The sequence below is a fragment of the Vulpes vulpes genome, chromosome 2 (assembly GCF_048418805.1).
Source record: "Vulpes vulpes isolate BD-2025 chromosome 2, VulVul3, whole genome shotgun sequence".
NCBI classification, from domain to species: domain Eukaryota; kingdom Metazoa; phylum Chordata; class Mammalia; order Carnivora; family Canidae; genus Vulpes; species Vulpes vulpes.
This window is the reverse complement of record NC_132781.1, coordinates 29,131,277-29,153,212: the sequence shown is the minus strand read 5'-3', so window position 1 is coordinate 29,153,212 and position 21,936 is coordinate 29,131,277.

Here is a 21,936-nt window from a genome sequence, read left to right as displayed (position 1 = left end):
CCAGCAGTCCTTTTGAGTTGAAATGACCATGAAAAATAGCAATATATTAATAATCACGTTTTATCAATGAAAAACCTAAACTTTGGGGCAACTATATAACCATCCAAGGTCATGAGGCTTTAAGTTCTAGAGGTCAGAACTACAACCCAAGTCATCTAAAGTTACATGTAATAGACCTACATTACCATCAATATTTATAAAGGTGTAATAGGGATTATATGACAGTGTAATTCCTAACTGATTCATCAGAATAAGCTGGAGATTTTGTTTTCAACATGTGCACGTTAAGGTCGGTCCAGTCAAATTTATTTAAAAAAATCAAACTTTGCAGTGTTGGAACTTGGGAATATGTACATTGAAAATCTTCCTGAGCTATTCAGATGCATCCTCATGATAAGAATATCCAGTACAGAGGCTAGGTGTCTGCTTCATTAAGCAGCCCAGAGATGACTTTATTTGGTAGTATGTGCCAATGCTTATAAGATTAACAATAGCCTTCTGGAACACTGTTTTGAGAAAGATTATGAAAATATATGTAATCTCAGCATGTCTACCTTGTACATAGAAATGAAGAGCTGAGGATTATATACCATAGTCTTTTTAAAAAAAAAAATTTAAGCAATCTCTACACTCAACATGGGGCTTGAACTCATAACCAGGAGATAAAGAGTTTAAAATGTGCAAAATCACATTTTAAACACATTTTACTGACTGAGCCAGCCAGGTATCCCCACGCACCATATTCTATACTCCCTCCCTCCTTCTACCCTCAGTTAATTAACAAAAGTATAAAATCTATAATTTAATATCTAGTCATTTGGGTATGTGGACAAGAAAATAAATATATCCCTGACTGAAATCAATCATAATAAACTTGGATATATTCCTATTCTCAAAAGGAGAGTATCTCCTTTGCAATGGTAAGGTATCTAGCTAGCATCAGTCTTTATTTTATAATATATTCCATATACTTTTTATTCTATTAAATGTTAAGTATACTAAACATTCATATTACCTAATTTATATAAAAACAAGTTATTATACACTTAAAACTATTAATTAATTACACAAAATTAAAATATTAGACTCCTTGTCGGGAATGGTTGTCAATAGAGAATGCTCATTTTTCACAAGCTCCTCACTCATTGATTTATCCAAAAATTCCACCTCAGAGTTTGGGAAACACTCAGAAGCATGCCAGAAAATATGTGGCAAGGCTGGATGGAGCTCACTTACAGACTTTGAAGCCTTTGCCTGAGGGTTGGAGGAATCAGAGGCTGCCCTGAGGGACCCCAAGTGCACTGTGCCCTCTTCCAGAGGAATCAGCTGGTCTGCCTGAGGCTGACAGTGAGGGTAAAAGCAGGGGAAGTAACAGGCTGGTGTTTCCCATTTAAAAATAAAGGAAAATCTTGGCTTGCTGGATTTCAGCCCAGACGTAAGAACTGTGAAGGATGGCCAGAGTAGAAATTCAAAATATTCCTCTTTCAAATGTTGAGAATTCTAGTAGATCTCCACTTTTCTGAATTTTCCTAAAATGAAGGACATCAATAACTTTTGCTAGTTAGCTGAGTGTCTAAAATGTGGGAACAAGAAGTAGAAGAAGTAGAACCTTTTTTGTAAGGCAGAGACAAATTTTGAAAACATTCGTCTCTGTTCTTTAAACCATCAGTATAAGAAAAGAAATTTTTTAAAAAATTGGTGTACTCTCTATCCTTTTGGATTTTTTTTTTTAGTCACACATGCTTCACATAGTTGAGCTCATATTTAATCCTCTATCCTACTCAAACCTATTTTTCAGGGATTGACTGAATGTCAATGGTGATTTTGCACATTTTACAGTCACTTTCATAAAGTGGTAAGTGGAAAAAAATTCTATTTTCCATTTCCTGGCAGGTTTTATTTTTTACCCTTCAGTTGCAAAAAATGTCCAAATCCCGAACTCACACTTTAGAGGTGCAATTTTTGGTTGTAGGTTTATTTTTAAAAATTTACAGATGGAGTCAGTTGCTCATTCTATCCCTTTATTTTCTCTAAAGTAATATAATTTCTGGAGTGTGAATGAGGAAGATTGAAGAGGCCTGCTGCAGGAAGTAAATTCAGTTAAAATTTTTCTTCTTGAGTGTAAATTATATATTGTGATTCTGATATTCTACTAATATTAAAATAACCAATGCACAATTATAAAGGTGTGTGCTCTTCTGCCCTTTCGTTTTAAAACCTTCTGGAAGAAGAATGTGCTATTTACTGTTCTACAGACCTGTGGGTCTTTGCTCTGGTGCTCATCAATGACCCATTAAGTTTTAAAAACATGTTGATGGCAATCCCCATCTACAAGTTTCTGGCTAGGGTATCTCATGTGTAAAACCTTGTCCAATGATTCTAATATAGAAATGATCATTGGTTTGTATCACAAGAGCAAGTAAAATTGTTAACTACATTGAGCTGTTTGTAGAAGAAACATTATTTGAACATTATTTGATGGAACATATTATTTGATGGTTGGATATTAAACTACATAATCCTTAAGCTGATATACTCTGTGCTTCTTTCCAATGGTTGTAAACTAGAATATATACAATGCAAGTTCCCCTCAAAATAATGTTTATAATTTTCCTCTGTCAAATGTCAGCATTTGTGCCAATCAGCTGCAATATTGATTCAGAGAAATCCAGAAACCTAGACATGTGGCTTAAGTATGCTCTTTAATTGAAATGCTTTCAAGGTGTTTGGGTTATCTAAGAGACATTCAATGAATCACTAAGGATATTCAAAGTGGAAAATAACTATTTTTCTTTCCTCCCCCTAGAATAATGCCTCTGGACATATAAATGCATCAAGTTGCATAAACATGACAAAGTTATTATAATTATTTTCTTACTTATCTCCTGACTCTTTCTTTATGAATATATTACACTACGGTAATTCTATTTAATAGTAACCTAGCAACAACACGCCTGAAGGAGGTTGCTCTTTCACTGATGATGGAAGGCTTTGCAACAGATAGACTATGTAAGACTCATTCACCATGAGTAAGACTCATTACTCCCCCACCTCAAAAAAAAAAGGCTAATGATGGAAAGTAGCTCAGTTTTCTCCCTCTGTTAATAATTTCAAGATATTTGTGGTAAGATCCCTATTTTAAAAATTTAAGAACAATGAGCAATTGTAGATTTTATTTCTGTTTATTAAAAATCAGATGCATACTTCAAAATGCAAAATCCTAGTATGTGGATTTTGGTTACTTTCCTGGGTCAGTCTCCTCCTGACTCAAGCTCTGATAGACATGATTCCTGACAGTCTGTAATTTTTGGGATTTTAACTTTCTACCTTGAATCATTGAACTATGTGGCTAGGTTGGTGTAAATACAGTTATTGTCTTCCATTCTTGAGACAATTTGCAAAGACAGGAGGTTGAATAATTTCTACATTTATTATTAGTTGAAACATTTTATTGATCTTTATGATGAAATGTGCAATAAGAAGGTGAAGTGTTATTGAAGTAATGCATCATTTTTTTGGTGACTTTATTTTTGAGCTTTCATGTTCTTCTGGATAAACCGGTGTTGCTTTATTTTCTCACAGATAAACATAACTTGATATCACCTTTAATGTATAGTGCCCTAGGCAGGAAATCATCTCCAGAGAAACTCTGTTATTAGCATACATATGGGGTATGCAAATTCAAAAAATTATTTACACAAAACTTTCTCTAAGGATTTTTAAAAGGCTTTATACCTATTATCTACTGAGTCTTTAACACAGTCCTGGGATGTAGGTGGAGAGTCAGTATTCTATTCTTTATTTGTTCATTCAAAAGTTCCTTTTTATTCTTGAATTCTGAGAGTCTGAGAGACTTATTAATGTTAAGTACTATTAATTACCTCCAGGTTTTAAGAGGCATTTATACAATTTTGTATGTTTATTATATATTTGCATAGCATGCATTTCATATGAATACAAGTATTTAACATAGCATGCAGGTATATATCTCACGTGTTCTATGCATATGTGTTTATATTTGTTGAAGAATTATTTCTTGTGGCTTACTTAGACATCATATTAACATTTGTATTATCTCTAGACCTTTGGCTGGTCTAAAAGAATTAAGTAATATTTGAAAGCAAAGAAACTGCTCATATTAGTTTAGTTTAGGAAAGAGAATAGGAATTGAAATTATAGGTTGAAACAAATACTGACCCTAGGTTCAAAGGCTCTTTTGTATGTGGACCTGCTTGCCAACAAGATAGATGGGGTTTTTAGCAGTCAACTGTCAGTTTTGGGCATTTTGTAGCTAGAGAGGTCTCTTCTTTCCCAAAGAGGGCTGATGTGGAAGGGTTGGGTCTTAGGGTGTTATTTGAAACTTTCAGGATAGAAATTATATCAACTATAACGGCTATAGTTGGTAGACAGAATCAAAGACCTCTTACCTGTGAAAAAAGAGGCAGCTGGTTACTAGTTTCTCTTATGCCACCTGGTACACCAAAAGTGGTAGGCTTTTCAAAAGCATCTAAATGATGGAATCTGGTCTCACATTTAGATCTTTCATCCATCTTGAGTTTATCTTTGTGAATGGTGCAAGAGAGTGGTCTAGTTTCATTCTTCTGCATGTGGATGTTCAATTTTCCCAGCACCATTTATTGAAGAGACTGTCTTTATTTCCAGTGGATAGTCTTTCTTCCTTTGTCGAATATTAGTTGACCATAAAGTTGAGGGTCCAATTCTGGATTCTCTAATCTGTTCCATTGATCTATGTGTTTGTTTTTGTGCCAGTACCACACTGTCTTGATGACCACAGCTTTGTAGTACAACCTGAAATCTGGCATTATGATGCCCCCAGCTATGGTTTTCTTTTTTAAAATTCCCCTGGCTATTTGGGGTCTTTTCTTATTCCACACAAATCTTAAAATAATTTGTTCCAACTCTCTGAAGAAAGTCCAGGGTATTTTGATAGGGATTGCATTAAACGTGTAAATTGCCCTGGGTAACATTGACATTTTCACAATATTAATTCTTCCAATCCATTAGCAGGAGAGCACAGGCAACACCCTTTTTGAACTTGGCCGCAGTAACTTCTTGCAAGATACATCCATGAAGGCAAGAGAAACAAAAGCAAAAATGAACTATGGGGACTTCATCAAGATAAGAAGCTTCTGCACAGCAAAAGATACAGTCAACAAAACTAAAAGACAACCTACAGAATGGGGAAAGATATTTGCAAATGATGTATCAAATTAAGGGCTAGTATTGAAGATCTATAAAGAACTTATTAAACTCAACACCCAAGAAACAAACAATCCAATCATGAAATGGGCAAAAGACGTGAACAGAAATCTCACAGAGAAAGACATAGACATGGCCAACAAGCACATGAGAAAATGCTCTGCATCACTTGCCATCAGGGAAATACAAATCAAAACCACAGCAGTGAGAATGAGGAAAATTAACAAGGCAGGAAACCACAAATGTTGGAGAGGATGTGGAGAAAGGGAAACCCTCTTGCACTGTTGGTGGGAATGTGAACTGATGCAGTCACTCTGGAAAACTGTGTGGAGGTTCCTTAAAGAATTAAAAATAGACCTGTCCTCCGACCCAGCAATTGCACTGCTGGGGATTTACCCCAAAGATACAGATGCAATGAAACGCCCGGACATCTGCACCCCGATGTTTATAGCAGCAATGTCCACAATAGCCAAACTGTGGAAGGAGCCTCGGTGTCCATCGAAAGATGAATGGATAAAGAAGATGTGGTCTATGGATACAATGGAGTATTACTCAGCCATTAGAAACGACAAATACCCACCATTTGCTTCGACATGGTTGGAACTGAAGGGTATTATGCTGAGTGAAATAAGTCAATCGGAGAAGGACAAAGGACAAACATTATATGGTCTCATTCGTTTGGGGAATATAAAAAATAGTGAAAGGGAATGAAGGGGAAAGGAGGAAAAATTAGTGGGAAATATCAGAAAGGGAGACAGAACATGAGAGACTCCTAACTCTGGGAAACAAACGGGGTGGTGGAAAGGGAGGTGGGTGGGGGTTGGGTTGACTGGGTGACGGGCACTGAGGGGGGCACTTGATGGGATGAGCACTGGGTGTTATTCTATATGTTGGCAAATTGAACACCAATAAAAAATAAATTTTTTTAAAAAGTGTCTAAATGTTTTCCCTTTAAGATTGAGAAGAAGGCAAGGGTATTTGTACTTACCACTCCTTTTCATCCCAGTACTGGCAGTCTTAGCCAATGCAGTGAGGCAAAGAAAAATTAAAAATCATACGAATTAGAAAGGAGAAAATAGAACTGTTTATACTAATGGTGAACATTGTTATGTTTGTAGAAAATCTCATTTAAAAAAATCTCCTAGCAGTAATAAGTGAGTTTAGCAAGTTCACAGGATACTAAATCAACACACAAAAGTTAATTGTATGACCATATACTAGAAGTGTACAATTAGAAACCTGAATTTAAAAGAAAACTTGAAACCCATTACAATAAACTCCCAAAATGGAATCCTGATGTATGTATGTCACAAAATATATAACTCACAAAACATATTCAGAATTTGTATGCTAAAAACTTAAAAATTCTGATGAAAGAAATTAATGAAGACCTAAACAGAGAAACATAGGATATTCATGGATTTGAGTAGTCAATATAGTAAAAATGTCAGTTCTCTTGAAATTGATGCTTAAATTTAACACAATACTAACAAAAATTCCAGGAGATGATTTTGTGTTCACCAGGTAATTATAAAATTTATATCAGAAGGCAAAAGTTATAATAATTTAGAAAGGGAAGAATAAAGTATGAGGAATCATACTACTAATCTAAGACTTATTACAAAGGGCTAAAATAATCAAAGCAGTGTGGTGGTGCCAAAGGTGTGGAGACAAGATTAATGGAAGAGAATAGATGATTCAGAAACAGATCCAAACAAATATGGACAACTGGCTTTTGACAAAGGTGCAAAAACAAATCAATGAAAAGAAGTTAAACTTTTTCACAAATGGTATTGAAAAGATTATACATATGTAAAAGAATAAATCTCAAACTAAGCCTCCCACATATATGAAAATTAACTCAAAATGGATTACAAATATAAAACATAAAAATATAAAACTCTTAGGAAAAAAAAGTATGAGAAAAATCTTTGTGATCTACGGTGAGGCAAAAAGATTCTTAGATAACCAAAAGCATAATCCATTAAAAAATGTTAAATTGGATTTCATCAAAATTAACTTTTTCTTTGCAGAAAATCTTTTAAAGAATGAAAAGACAAGCTACCCAACCAGAGAAAATGCTTGCAAATCACATATCCACCAAAGACTTGGATGAAATATACACCAAGGAAAATAAAGCACAATGATACAAAAAAAAAAAAAAAAAAAAACCAACCAAATGGAAAACTAAGCAAAAGATTTGAGCAAACACTTTTTAGCAAATATAAGAATAGCAAATATGCACATGAAAGGATGTTCAACATTGCTTACCTGAAGAAAAATACAAATTAAAACCAGGAAGGGGGCACCTGGCTGGCTCAGTTGGTAGAGCATGCAGCTCTCGATCTCAAGGTCATGATTTTGCATCCCACATTGGGTATAGAAATTACTTAAAAAAATAAAATCTTTTTTTAAAAAAAAAGCAAAATGAGAAACCATTGTACTTCCTATGAGACTGGCTAAAATTAAAAACAAACAAGCAATAAATTCTAGTAAGATGAAGAACAAATGGATCTCTCAGACATTGTAGTAAGAATACAACATTTTACAGCCACTCTGGAAAATAATTAGATGGTTTCTTATAAATTTAAAAGTACACTTAGCATTTGACCCAGCAACCCTACTTCTAGGCATTTGTCTTAGGGAAATGAAAATTTAGATTCACACAAAAGACTGCATATTAATGTTTATTGCTGTTCTATTTATGTTGCCAGCACTAGAAACAATCTGATGTCCTTCAGTGAGATATGAATAAATATATAGGATGATTCCATAAAATGGAACACTATTCAGCAGTAAAAGGGAATCAATTATCGATACCTAACAACAGATTGGATGGCTCTAAAGGTATTATGCTGAGTGAAAGAAGCTGGTCTCAAAAGGTCAGGTAGGATGTGCTTCCTTTTATATGACATTCTCAAATAAACAAAATTATACTGAGGGAAAACATCACTGTGTTCTGGGGTTTGGGCTTAAGGGCAGGTAACCATAAAGAGATAACATGAGAGTTTTTGGCGATGATAGAACTGTTTTTGTCCTATTATGGGAATAGTTACACATATCCACACATGTGTAACTCTTATGGTTATGGTTCAGTAACTATTATGGTTATGATTCATAGAACTGTACTTCAAACAAAAGTAAATTGTAGCATATGATACTTAAAAAATAAAATTAAAAACCTTTGAAACCATCAAAATTCATAGTGTTATTTCTAAAATGTTTCTTTTCTGGTGTTTCACAATATATGCAAACACTCTACCAGTATAAAAACAAAACAAAATCAAACAGAACAAAATAACAATGAAGAACAAAACAGCAACAACAAAGCATTTCCAGGTGAACTGCATTGATATAAATAATGTACTGTTGGAATTCTGTAATTGTGGCATGCAATATCAATCTTGTATTAAAGTATCCTTGTATTAAAGTATCTTTGAGTTTATTGTCAAAAAACTTGGCTTCATGTAACCACTTGAACTTCTTTTCTTTCATGTTGATATTTTGATTAATAAGTTTTTGCTCCAGGAATATATTCAGTGATTAATTCTGAAACCTTTCTTTGCATTTTACAGACTACCCATATGCATAGTAACACTTGAATTTTAATGTACTCTCTAAAGATTATCCAAAAGCACTTAATGAATACTCTGGTTCATGTAATAAGATATTGCTATTCACACCTCAGGATTCCAGAGTACATACATATTGAATAGAAATTAATATTTATGGTTATTCCCATAATTATTCTAAAACACAGAGAAAGCTATAAAGGTATTATCTGATTATTGACCTAACAAGATCCAACTCCAAATGCATCTACTTCACAAATTTAAGAGCAATGACTTAATTTATAAGAAAGATGCAGTTTACAAATTCTTCATATGTCTGATGCAGCTAAGGCTAAACACAGTGTTTAAAAACTTTGGAGTCTTTGAAATCATGCATAATTTTAGCCTCAAGATTTATCTCTTTTGCTCCTCTGGCCAAAAAGTTTATTGGATTATCTTTTCTTGAGGTGTTAATTTAAAAGAAACCTACCTGAATCTTTCAGAAAAAACATGGCTGTTTAATATTTAAAAGCCAAAATCACTGTATTTTTACTAGAAGTCTAGTTTTGCAAAGGTGTTCTAGAGGATTTCATTTAAAAATGGTTTATTTCTTCCTCCTTTTAACCCAACAAAGAAGTACTGCACTAAATTATTCATTTCTTTTACAAACATCTTTTTTGGGTTTTGTTTGCTTTGTTTTGTAAAAGTACCTATTGTATACCAAGTATGAGAAGGGTACTGGGAATACAAGTGGTTTCATGGGCTGAATTATGATCCCTAAGAGTTCTAACACCTAGGATCTCAATATATGACTATGTGACTGTATTTTGGAGATGGGGTCTTTAAATGTGGAATTAAGTTAAAATGAAACCTTTAGGGTGGACAGTGTTCCAATATAATTGATGTTCTTATAAAAAAGAGGAGATTGGGACCCAAAGATGCACAGAGACAAGACCTAGTGAAGATATGGGAAGGTGGCCATCTTACAAGCCAAGCAGAAAGGCCTAAGAAGAATTCAGTCTTATGGACAACTTGACCTGGGACTTCCAGCCTCCATAATTGTGCAGAAATAACATTCTGCTGTTACAGCCACCCAACTGTGGTACTTTGTTAAGGCAGCCCCCCCAAACTAATACAAGTAATGAAGAAAATAGATGCAAATATATGTCTTACAAATAAATCAAGTAAGGGAGTAGACAAAAGCACACTACACAGGAAAAATTCACATGGATTTTATTTAAGAAACTAGGGGTGCTACAACAGAATAAAACAGGGACACTAGATTTATTTTTAAGAAACAAAGGGGTGTTATTTTAAGGTGGTTTATAGGGCATGGTAGTCACCTGACTAAAACTATATGATCAAACATCTTGAGACAGAGAGGGATTATCCCCCATGAAATAATGGAAAATGATTTTTAATTATATTCTTTGATTTAATTTATTTATATTTTATATTTATATATTAATCATTCATTTAATTATTGTAAAACTATTTATTTAAAAATATAGATGGAATTTAGAATGAGTGGAAAACAATGGTTTGTAGACAGGGCTAGATCAAGCAAAGAATTTTAAGACCCAATTTGAATTTTCAGCTCTTCTTTTCTTTTTAAAAAATTCATTTATTTATTTTATTTTGTAGTACTGCTGCTCTTACAGGTTACCTGTTCTTGAACTTGGAATGTTGTCTAAATCTACCTTCTAGGGGCACCTGGGGGCTCAGTGATTGAGCGTCTGCGTTTGGCTCAGGTCATGATCCTGGGGTCCCGGGATCGAGTTCCCAATCAGGCTCCCTGCGAGGAGTCTGCTTCTCCCTCTGCCTGTGTCTCTGTCTCTCCCTCTGTCTGTGTCTCTCATGAATAAATAAATAAAATCTATAAATAAATAAATAAATAAATAAATAAATAAATAAATAAATTTGCCTTTTATTAAGTTGCAGAAATGAGTAGAAAATTAAAGTGAGACATTTCAAATTTCTTTTGGCTTTAGTATTCTGTGACTCTCTGGACTTTTTGTCTCTATTAATCATCGTATGCTACTTTGAACTTGGGATATACCCTTATCAGCAAAATAGGTAAAAAAATATTTGCTGTAAGATTTAAGCCATGGCTTATTACAAAAGAGCTTTTATTTTATTTCCAAGATTTTATTAATTTATTTGAGAGAAAGAGAGAGAAAGCATGAACGAGAGCACAAGCTGGCAGAGGCGCAGGGGGAAAGGGAGAAGCAGACTCCCCACTCAGCAGGGAGCCCTATGTGGGACTGGATCCCAGGACCCTGGGATCATTACCTGACAGAGGAGCTTTTAAAGTATCTGTGCATTGGTATAATTAGTAGGTATGTCTGTCTGTATATTTGATTGTTCACTTACCAAATGTTGATTGACCATAAACTGTATGCTTACTTTTTACTAGATGCTTAGTAGTTTGTTAACACTATTCCTCCTTTCTTGGTACTTAGCATCTAGAGAGGGAGACAAACATTAAAAAGTCCAGTAAATATATATGTAATTGCAAATTGGGATATATGCCTAGAAAGAACCAAAGTGGATACAGAGATTGAAAAGTTTAAGTAATGAAAGGATGGTCTCTTCAAGTGGAGTGTTTTCATCCTTAAAGACTTGAAGGAGTTGGCTAATAAAGTGGGGACAAATGAATTGTAGGTAAAGGAAACCGCAAATGCAAAGACCTTGAAGTGGGAAACGCTTGTGTCCTCCAGGAGCTAAAAAGTAGCCAGAATGGTAGGGGTAGGATGTGGCAGGAAGTTACAAAGGAAAGCTTGAAGCACATCATGGCTCTATAGGATATGGCCAGGAGTATGGATTTTATTTAGCATGCAGTGGGAAGCCAATGAATGCTATCAGGATAGTTAGTGAATTAAATAAAAAATTATAGCAGAAACATTATGAAATTATTCAGTGGTCTAGAACTCAAATTTCTTCTTGTCCTTAATAAGACTGAGTCTTTTAAGATTGTATTTTCTGAACTTTGAATAGGTGCATGATTAATTTAATTTTCTGTCCAGGCTGATTTTTATTTAAGCTACTATATTTCATTCAGTTTAATTTAAGGGATTTTAGAGTAGGATTGTATATTGCATGGGAAGAGGGAACATGTTCCCTTTCGTAAGAAAAGAATAATAGTTGGGAGAAGGATGGCATGTGTGCAGTGTTATCTGAAAAAAATGTAGTGACTGACCTTCATCATACCAAATCTAGTTTTCAAAAAAGCCGTTGAACTGAAACCTAGCTGTAATTTAATAAAATTCAACTCTATTTGTGTGTCTTTACCTGATAGGTAAAGAAAACTTCTTTCAACAGGTAAAATTAAACCAAAAAGAATAAATCCATTGTGCTGAGGCTTTCTTTTGAGTTTCAGCAGTGGTATAATTAAAGTAGGATTTTGTAGACAGCATGAGGGAGAAAGAAGAGCAAATCGGCTGTAGGAAAGAAAGTACCTTATAAAAACAGCAAAAAGTTATTAAGATTAAAGTTATTTAAGAAACACAAACCTTTACTGCATATAAAGAGATTGACTTCTTTGAGCTTTTTGAAATTCCCTTTCAAAGACCAGGGGAAGACATTAATAAAAGAAAAATGTATGATGAAGAAAAAGAATAGTTTCAAGATATTATGATCTTAAAAGAAAAAAACAAAACAAAACAAAACCCAGAAACTCTTGCAGATGAAACAACGAAACTTCTATCATTGGAGACATTGAAAATAGACTGAAACAGAACCACACTATATAAGATATTCTATAGGCTAAGAACAATGCCCTCTCACCCCCCACCAAAAATACTCAGTCACATTTCTATAAACAATTTTTTTTCATTATAAATATAATATATACTCATATTGATAATTTTAGAATTTGTAAAAAGGTAAAAAGAATATAAATTGGCTTGGTATTTCTACCACTCAAAAACAATAAAGATGATGGGTTAGTGTTCTTTTTCCAGTCCCTTTCTAATGTTGAATTGTTCGATTGGGATTGTGTTCCATCTTCAATTCAGTGTGTTGTCTCCACCTTCCATTTTCCATAACCCTTCCTGGGATCAGAATCTTCTGGTGAGTCTGTGCCCAAGTCCCACAGTACTTCATGTAGTAGATACAAGGCCATTGGTTTAAAAGCATCTCTTCTGGGAGTCAGTCAAGTAAAATAGTTACATTCATTTTACCTAATACTCTTACAGCTTTTGCAAGATAACTTTTTACCATCAACCTATAGATATAATATACTGTTTTAGATTTTACACCACCCCTACATTCTTGGAATTAGTCCCACATTGTCATGTTTTTTTGTTTTTGTTTTTGTTTTAGTTCTGGGTCTAGTTTGTTGGATTTTGATTTTTTTGAGATTCGGATGAAAACATTTTGCATCTGTATTCATAAAATAGATGGTTTCATAATTTTCTTTTTTTTATATTGCCTTTGTAATTTTCTCCTAATATTAAGGCTATATAATCTCAGTAAAAATGTATTTGAAAGATTTTTATTTTTAAATGTACTCAAACACTTTAAATAGCTTGGAGGTTTTCTGTTGCTTAAAAATTTGAACATAAGTATGCATATGATAGCTTCTGCCTAGTACCTTTATTGAAGATTTTGGTTATTGTTTTGTTTTGCATTTGCTTTAATGATAAGTAGTTATTCTTCATTTCCTAGGTTTGTGGATATTTTGCTCTTCACAACAAATTTTTATTCAGTTCAGGTATGTATCTCTTCCTCTATGTACTATTTGTTTGCAGGTGTGTTTTATATTTAGCTCTGACATATATAAATATATTTATTTTTGTCTTTTTTAAAAGTAAATGTGGATTAAGTGTTAACTTATTACTACTAGCACATTTCAACAGGATTAGCTAATTTTTCTTATCTTGCTTTCTCAAGATAGATGTGTATCCTATCTAACTTCTGATAAAAACTTTTTTATTTTCTGAAAATATCACCACATTTGGATTTAATAGTTTTACAGTACACATTTTGCTTTTCTCTCTTCTCTTTCTCTGTTTTTGTAGCTTTGGTTACTTATCAAGATGGATCTTCCATTCCATTTTTGTCTTCCTTGTTCTTACTGTACTCGTTCATAAAACTCAAATAAGAGTATTGCAGTAGAACATTTGAAATACTTTCCAGGATAAAAAAGCACCCAATTGGTTTGAAAGTTGTGCTTTACATCTTAATATTAGGAACCTTATCATTTTTAGTTTATTGCTGAAGTAAACATATAATGTATCAGATACTGAATGGAGCAGGTTTCTGACTAAATTATCCTGTCAGAAAGTGACTGAGACCCTGTCTTTGCTGCCTTGGTCTACTGCTACATAAAGCAAGATAGTTATACACAGATAAAATGACAGAGTAACAGATGGAAAATCTATTAGTAAGAACATCAGAGACCAAAATACTAGTGCCAGTGGTATGGTGGTGCCAATCCTGTATCAGATCAATGCCGGGGAAAATAGAATTTCAAATCTTTGCTTCAGCCAGAGTACTGGGGTTAAGACAAGTAGAGTATTAATATTGAAAAGTGGAGAAAAGTCAAAACATATTCCAGCAGCTTAACAGGAACTGATACTTCTCTGGTGCCATTATTAAAATGAAATAACTCAGTATGAGTTTCTGGCCGCCCATAAGGAAATAAGGCAGAGTGGGCAGGATTGCTAGCAATGTAGAGCAGAGATATTTAGAGAGAAACTTTTCAGACTGACAGCTGAATGGTAATCTAACCCCGACCCTTTGCTAGCTGGGTGATTCTGAGCATTACCCAATCCATTTAAATTTGGAAGCTAGGAGGCTAGAATTTTGACCCATATCCCTGAATTTCCTTTAAATGATACCATATAGGGGTGCCTGGGTAGCTCAGTCAGTTAAGCGTTGGACTCTTGATTTTGGCTCAGGTCATAGTCTCAGGGTCGTAAGATCAAGCCCCTTGTGGAGCTCTGTGCTCAGTGGGGAATCTGCTTGCGATTCTCTCTCTCCCCCTCCCTCTATCTCACCCCCCCGTTTATGCTCTCTTTCTCTCTTTCTCAGAAAAATAAGTGATTCAAGACAGAATTTTACTGATGAAGCTAAATCCATTCTAAAGAGAATTCTGGATTCTTACCATGTTAACACAATCTTTGGGGAGTAGACTGATTTCTCTACATAAAGAACATAAAATTCACTATTATGCTATTGAAATAGGGAATGATGAATAAATATTTTGTTTGTTTGTTTGTTTGAATGAATGAATAAACAAATGATTTGTTAAGGTGTACAGCTTGTGTGGCCTGAAAAGGCTGTGAGAGCTGACTGATTTGAATACATTTCCATGATTTGTGTTTCAAAGAGAAGCAAAACCTCAGATGCCCTGATGCTCCTGAGTTTAGGGACTATTCAAAGACAGATGTTTTGCAGTTTTGCTCATAGACATCTTTACTGGCAGATCTACTCTTGGCATAATGTGTGGGCTCCAGTGAAATGAATTTTGAAACTATCTAGAGTTCTCACAACAATAAAAAGCCTTTGTAAATCCAGGATGTGGAATTTGGTAGCAGAGATACGAAAATCCCTCCCCCTCACTGGGTCTGTGCCTTCTTGTAAACCTCACTATCGTCTTATTTGCCATGTAAACATTTCCCTATAGCCCCAGAGACTTCCATCTACAAATTTATTAAAGTTGTCTTATCCAGAATGTTAATGTTTCTGTAAATCTTCACCATCTGTTGTACCATCTAATTGCAAATGTAGAGTGAACATAATTCATGATTTTATCATAATAAATTTAGATAAGTGATTTAAATGCACTTGAATATTCTTTATTCAAAGCAACATGGATTTCCAGCCTTTCCATCCCTCACAGGAACTATTGTGAAGTGTGAAGCTATCCTTTCTCCCTTCTCTGTACCACAAAGGATTTTGGTGGGGAAAAAAAAATCTCTCTTTTCTAGCCCTGCTAGACCACCTCCAAATGTAACAGACAGTAAATGAGATGCCATTAGGTTAAATCCACACTGCCTCCTAAGAAACATGAATAATTGAAATCCTTCACATACATATTTATCTCTTCCTCTCTGCTTGTCAGTCACTCATCAATGCCCACTACTTCAAACATACCTGCCGACAACTCAAATGCATTATATTTGACCTCCACCTCAGCCCCTTTATTTCAATCTGTAAGAGGATTTTATACTGCTTATTTAAAAACTATGTTATAAAATTTCTTATTATCCCTATAAGAAAATCACATTTAAGTTAATTATCAAAATATTTCCACGGTACTATTATTAAACCACAAGCTTATATTTTGTACATTTCTGAAGTTTCTTGTCTACTTGATTTAATAATTATGTCATTTAACAGGTAGGGTACACATTTAAAAAATAAGTTGTTTCCATGAAGTGAACAGTTCATTGAGAAATAAGTGGACAGATGGTCTAAACCTTTAAATGAAAATCTAGCCATAGAAGCATAGAGCTACTAAGCCCTTTTGGATTCCAACACAAAATTTCTAAGCCAGAATCAGCTGTTCTCTTAGGCTTTAAGCAGAATCGGCTTGAGTAGACTGCAAAGTAGGTCATCTGATGTCATAGCTGAATGTACATTGTGAGCCATTTCATCTGGGTGATACTACAATCAGTCACCAGGCTTCTAGCTCTCTAAGTTCTACTCAAACCCTTATGCCAGTATCTCACAGAAGTAATGATACTCATGTATATTACTATTCTGCTTATTTTGTAAAATGTGAAGAATGGGAGTTGGGATTGTGTCTTCCTTTCTGTATTCTCAGACGCTAGCATAGGGATGACATGCAGGAGGGTGCACAACAAATGCTTTTTGGATTGGTGAATTGCATGAGTGGAGCACAATGAACATTTATGCTGAATAAATGCATAAATAGAAAATATCTCTGGTGAGAAAGCCTGTGTTTTCCAAGCGATGACTTTTTTTGGGGGGGGGGTTGGTTTTACTGTTAAAAATGAAGACAATATTAGCTCATCTAGTCAGTAAATAAAAACTTACCTGTTGAAAAAAAACTTCTGAAGGAATGGTGGGAAAGAGCACATTCAAGAGTTGCCTTAGAAGGTTGGTGGAGGGATGCTTGGGTGGCTCAGCTGTTGAGCGTCTGCCTTTGGCTCAGGTCATGATCTTGGGGTCCTGGGATCCAGTCTAGCATCAAGCTTCCCACAGGGAGCCTGCTTTTCCCTCTGCCTATCTCCACCTCTCTCTCCGTGTATCTCATGAATAAATAAATGAACTCTTTTTTTAAAAAAAAAAAAAAGGTTGGTGGATTTCTTGCCAACAACTTCACTTGGGAGGGCATCCCAAAGATGTCTTATGATATGCTAACCTTCTCTGTAAGAGACTGCACAGAGGTAAGGTAAAGGCCATTTGAGGTGCTTGTAATTGTGCTGCACATTGTTTAGACTCTTGACACCCCAACTGAACGAATCTTCCAATTTAATTGGATTTTCTTTCAACTTTGAAACCCATTCCATTTGAAAATACTCCAGGCCAGTTTATTCATCTAGATATTTTCAGATAAATGTATATGCAGAACCCACAGTATCTTTTAATAAATCATATTTTTAAAAAAAAATCTTTAAGAGTAGCAGAGAGACGGATAAAACCTTGAAACAAATAGCTCAGATTCAAATGTATGTGTAGCTGATTACAATTCTGATGTATGAGTGTGAAATCTAGTTACACCTAGGTAATTATTATTCTAATTCTTCCACTAAGTTATTCTGTTTCATTTAAATATTTATGCTCCTAATACTTAATATTCATATTTTGTAGAGAGTTATTAGGAAAAGCAGAATAAAGTGAAGAACCTGGCTCACTCTTCTCCCTGAGTTCTGGATAATTAGCACCTGAATCTCCTGTAGCTTTGAGCCTTTAACTGTAAATAACTCAGTCATGGACCAAGTAGCTGGTTCTCAATAAAACTGAGTGCTCCTTGGGGTGCCTGTGTGGCTCAGTTGGTTAAGTGTCCAACCCTTGATTTCTGCTCAGGTCATGATCTCAGAATGCTGGGATTGAGCCCCGTGTTGGGCTCTGCTCTCAGCAGGGAGTTGGCTGGAGATTCTCTTCCTCTACCTCTGTCCATTCTCGTGGCTCCCACTGTCTCTCTGTGAAATAAATCTAAAACAACAAACAAACAAAAAACTGAGTGTTCCTTAACCCTCCCTCTTCACATCTAAAGACTTGGTCCCTCTTTGTATGTTCCTTCATTGCTCTGTATTGCACCCAGCTATCCTTCATTTATGGCCCATAAAGAGGTCTACACACAAGCCTGGGCATTGTCTCTCAACTCCTATAGGCTGCTAAAGAATTAGGTTCTAGTTTTAGGATTTGACCTATTTCCTTATCTTCCAAATATGTGACATTAATCTTCTTACTTTTGGATGTACTATAAACAAAGGTATTAATTATAACACTAAGTTTTAGAAAAAAGCCTTTTATTACATTTAAGGAAAAAATTATTTACTGCAAGAAGAGGATATGTTGCATAGATTCAGTCACAATTAGGTAGGCTTTCTAATATTGCTCTTTCTAAGCAGGAAGCTTCCTTTCAGTTTTTGCTGCACATTTGCCTCCGATGGCATCCAGTATTTTCCAATAATGGGTGAAACTGTTTAAGCCAAAACCAGTACTTTTCTGCATTAGGTACAACCACAGCAGGGGAAAAAATGTAGATAAATATAAAGAAGGCCAAAATAAGACAACTGTTTGTAGCTTATTGTGATTTTATCACAAATATTGTTAAAACCTCAAGTTAATTTATGAGTTTAGCAAAATTTCCCATTATTATTTAGATGTAAAGAGTTATACCATGAAAGAAAAATCTCAGCTGATGGCATCTTCTTCAAGTATCTGTAAAGCTGGGACTCAAAATGACCAATACAGAGTGAAGATTAAATAGGAACTAGCATTTATTGAGAATCTTCGATGTAGAAAGACTATTTTTTAATCATACCTGACTAAAGGTTTTTACCAGTTTATCACTAAAGAAGAATTGAAAGGATATCTTATATATAGATAGCTGAGTATACTTACACGAATATCAATTTTGGAGTAATCTGTACCATGTTTTCATCTCCCTGTGAGCTCATCCAATCTTATCTAATTATTTTATTGTTCACATAAAGTTCTGATTTAAATCAAAACCAGTAAAAACACTGTTTTGAATGGCCAATTTTAACATACATTATCTCACTACTACAGCTAAAATTTTAGAAACAAGAATGAGGCAATTGAATAATACCATATATAGATATTATATATATATAAATTATATACGTGTTAACATATATTATACACATGCTATATGCATACAGTACATATATACTGTATGTGTTATATATGTATTACATATATACATCACATATATATTTTGCTTTAATAAAACACATTTTTTTAAAAGATTTTATTTATTCATGAAGACACAGATTGAGAGAGAGAGGCAGAGACACAGGCAGAGGGAGAAGCAGGCTCCACGCAGGGAGCCTGACGCAGGACTCGATCCCGGATCTCCAGGATCCCACCCTGGGCTGAAGGCGGCGCTAACCCTCTGGGCCACCAGGGCTGCCCATGTGAAATCTATTTCTTACTGTGAGTAGTAGTTAAAATTTTGGGGAAGCCCGAGCTATATAATACAAAAGTGCATAAACTGATTTGAGACCCCAAATATCTATTTTGCTAAATAACAGGAAGAAAGGAAAGAGATTACAAATGGCACTGAATCTTTCCATCAGATTAAGGCTTAATGATTTTTAGGATGAGAATTCTTTCCCTCACCGTCACTGTTTTGTATGAAACGTATCTAAAATCATCACGGGTATTAATTAAGAACCAAATTCAGAGTTTGATATTCAAGGTTTCTTTCACTAGTGAAAATGCAATGCTACTTACACCAAATTTGTTTTTACTCACAAACCCTGATCAATTCTATTCCCAGGCAACTGTCTCTTAAATGTGTAATCAAGGGATGTTAAAATAATCAGAGTAGTCCTAACTCTGAGGATAAGAGAGCCATTGAGAAGAGCAGACGGAGAGAGCAGGGTCCTGTAAAGGTAAAGGGGAAGAACAAGAGCAAACCACTTTTCTGGAAGGCAATCCCATCCAGAACTTTCCACCTCAGAGAAGCAGCCTGAGGCTCTAATTTACCTTTTCAGCTGTATTGGAATTCCTCCCAGGAAGAATTGCTCTGCCCAGATGATCTCCTGTTCCATCCTCTTTGAAGGAAAAATATCCCGAGGGACATTGAACCTCCAAAGAAACCCAGCCTTTCATGCCTGTCCTCACATAGTTACGATTCCAACCACAATTACAATGACTAAAAAATCTCTTTGTCCTGTAAACTTTGTGCCAATTCACTAAAAGAAAATTAATTAGGAGAATCAACCATATCTTTCCTGTATTTGTTCTTTGATCCTTAAGTAGATTCCCACTTAACTCATAGTAAATAAGTCATGGTGATTTAATGCACAGTGTAATGAATTTAGGCAATATTTTACTGTAATTATGTAATGTAATAAGTATCACTACAACACCATTCATATTACAATATATAAATGAATCAAAGCAACATTTTACATCTTAAGTGCACAATGTTATATGTCAAATAAATTCAATAAAAAACTTACTTAATTATGAGAAGCACCTACTATAATCTTACCCTAATTTAGAGGTGTTCTGTACTACAACATTTTCATTATTTGAGTTTTGTGAATTGATTACTTCCCTGTGGTTAGTTTACTTCAAGTTTTCCACTTTTACTGCTTTTCAGTTGAATAATTTCAAAGAGCAATTATCGTTCATGTGCAGGAAGCTAAATACGTCTATGATTTTTGGAACTCTAAAATATTTACTGAGCAACTCCCAAGTACTTGCAGAGATTCAATATATTTGGGGAAGGAAATTTCTTTTCCTTTTTTTTTTTAAGTCTCTTTTCTTTGTACTTCTTACAGACGCTTTCCTGGCACATGAATGTCGGTTGTTATTATCAAGAGCTGTTCTGGAGGATGTTGAAGATCACTTAAAGACCAGTATCTGCTAGAGCTGAACAAGGCTAAGAATTATGGGGGAGCAATTCACAAAGAGTTTGGTTGTCTTTCTTTTGAAACTGAGAAAAAAAAGATTCCAAACCTTAAGAAAAGTATTAAAATTTAAGTAGTAGACAATTATGAACTGCCAAGAAATAAAAAAATATAACATTTTTCCATACTGACTTTAACCCTCATCCTCTTTGTTTTATGTGTTTGCTTATTTGTAATAAAACATAAATCCCTTTCCACTCTCTCCACAATATTGGTTCTCACCTCCCTTATTCGTCATGAGTAAACTCTACCCTAAGATTTGTGTACTTCCTTTCAAACATATCTTTTCTTTTTTTCCTCTTTATTTGAATAATTACATGATTTCCCTGGCCTCAAAGTGCTGCTCTATAAAGATAAGTATAATGATGTAGGGGCACTTGGGTAGTTCAGTTGGTTAAGCTTCTCACTCTCTCTTGACTTTGGCTCAGGTCATGATCTCAGGGTCATTCAATTGAGCCCAGCTGGACTGGGGCTCCACACCCAGCAGGGAGTCTACTTGTCTCCTTCTTCCTCTGCCCCCCTTCACATGTGTGTACTCTCTTTCTCAAATAAATAAATAGATCTTTTAAAAAGTGTAATAATATATCTACTTTATTGAGTTATTATGAGGATTAACTAAATTAATACATGTAAAATGCTTGTGCTTGACATATACTATAAAGTCAAGAAATTTGGTTAGCTAGTAAGTTGTTAGCTAATTACTGATAACAATACCCACAGAAAATATATGCTATTCTTTAAATGTGTCTCAACTTATATTGGGTTGAATGCGATGAAAGTGATGATACTTGACCAAATAAAAAGAGCAACTTTATATAATTCAATTATTAGATAGTGGTTTCGATGTATACAGTATCTGCTGTCCCCACCCCTTATCCAATTTCACTTTCTGCCTTTTCAGGTTCCCGTGGTCAACCATATTTGGCATGTAATCAGGAAGTCAATCATTCACCTCACCTCATCTCATCTTGTAGGCATTGTATTATTTCATCATCATCAGAAGGGTGAGTACAGTACAATAAGATATTTTGAGAGTGAGACCACATTCCCACAGCTTTTATTATAGTATAGTGTTATTC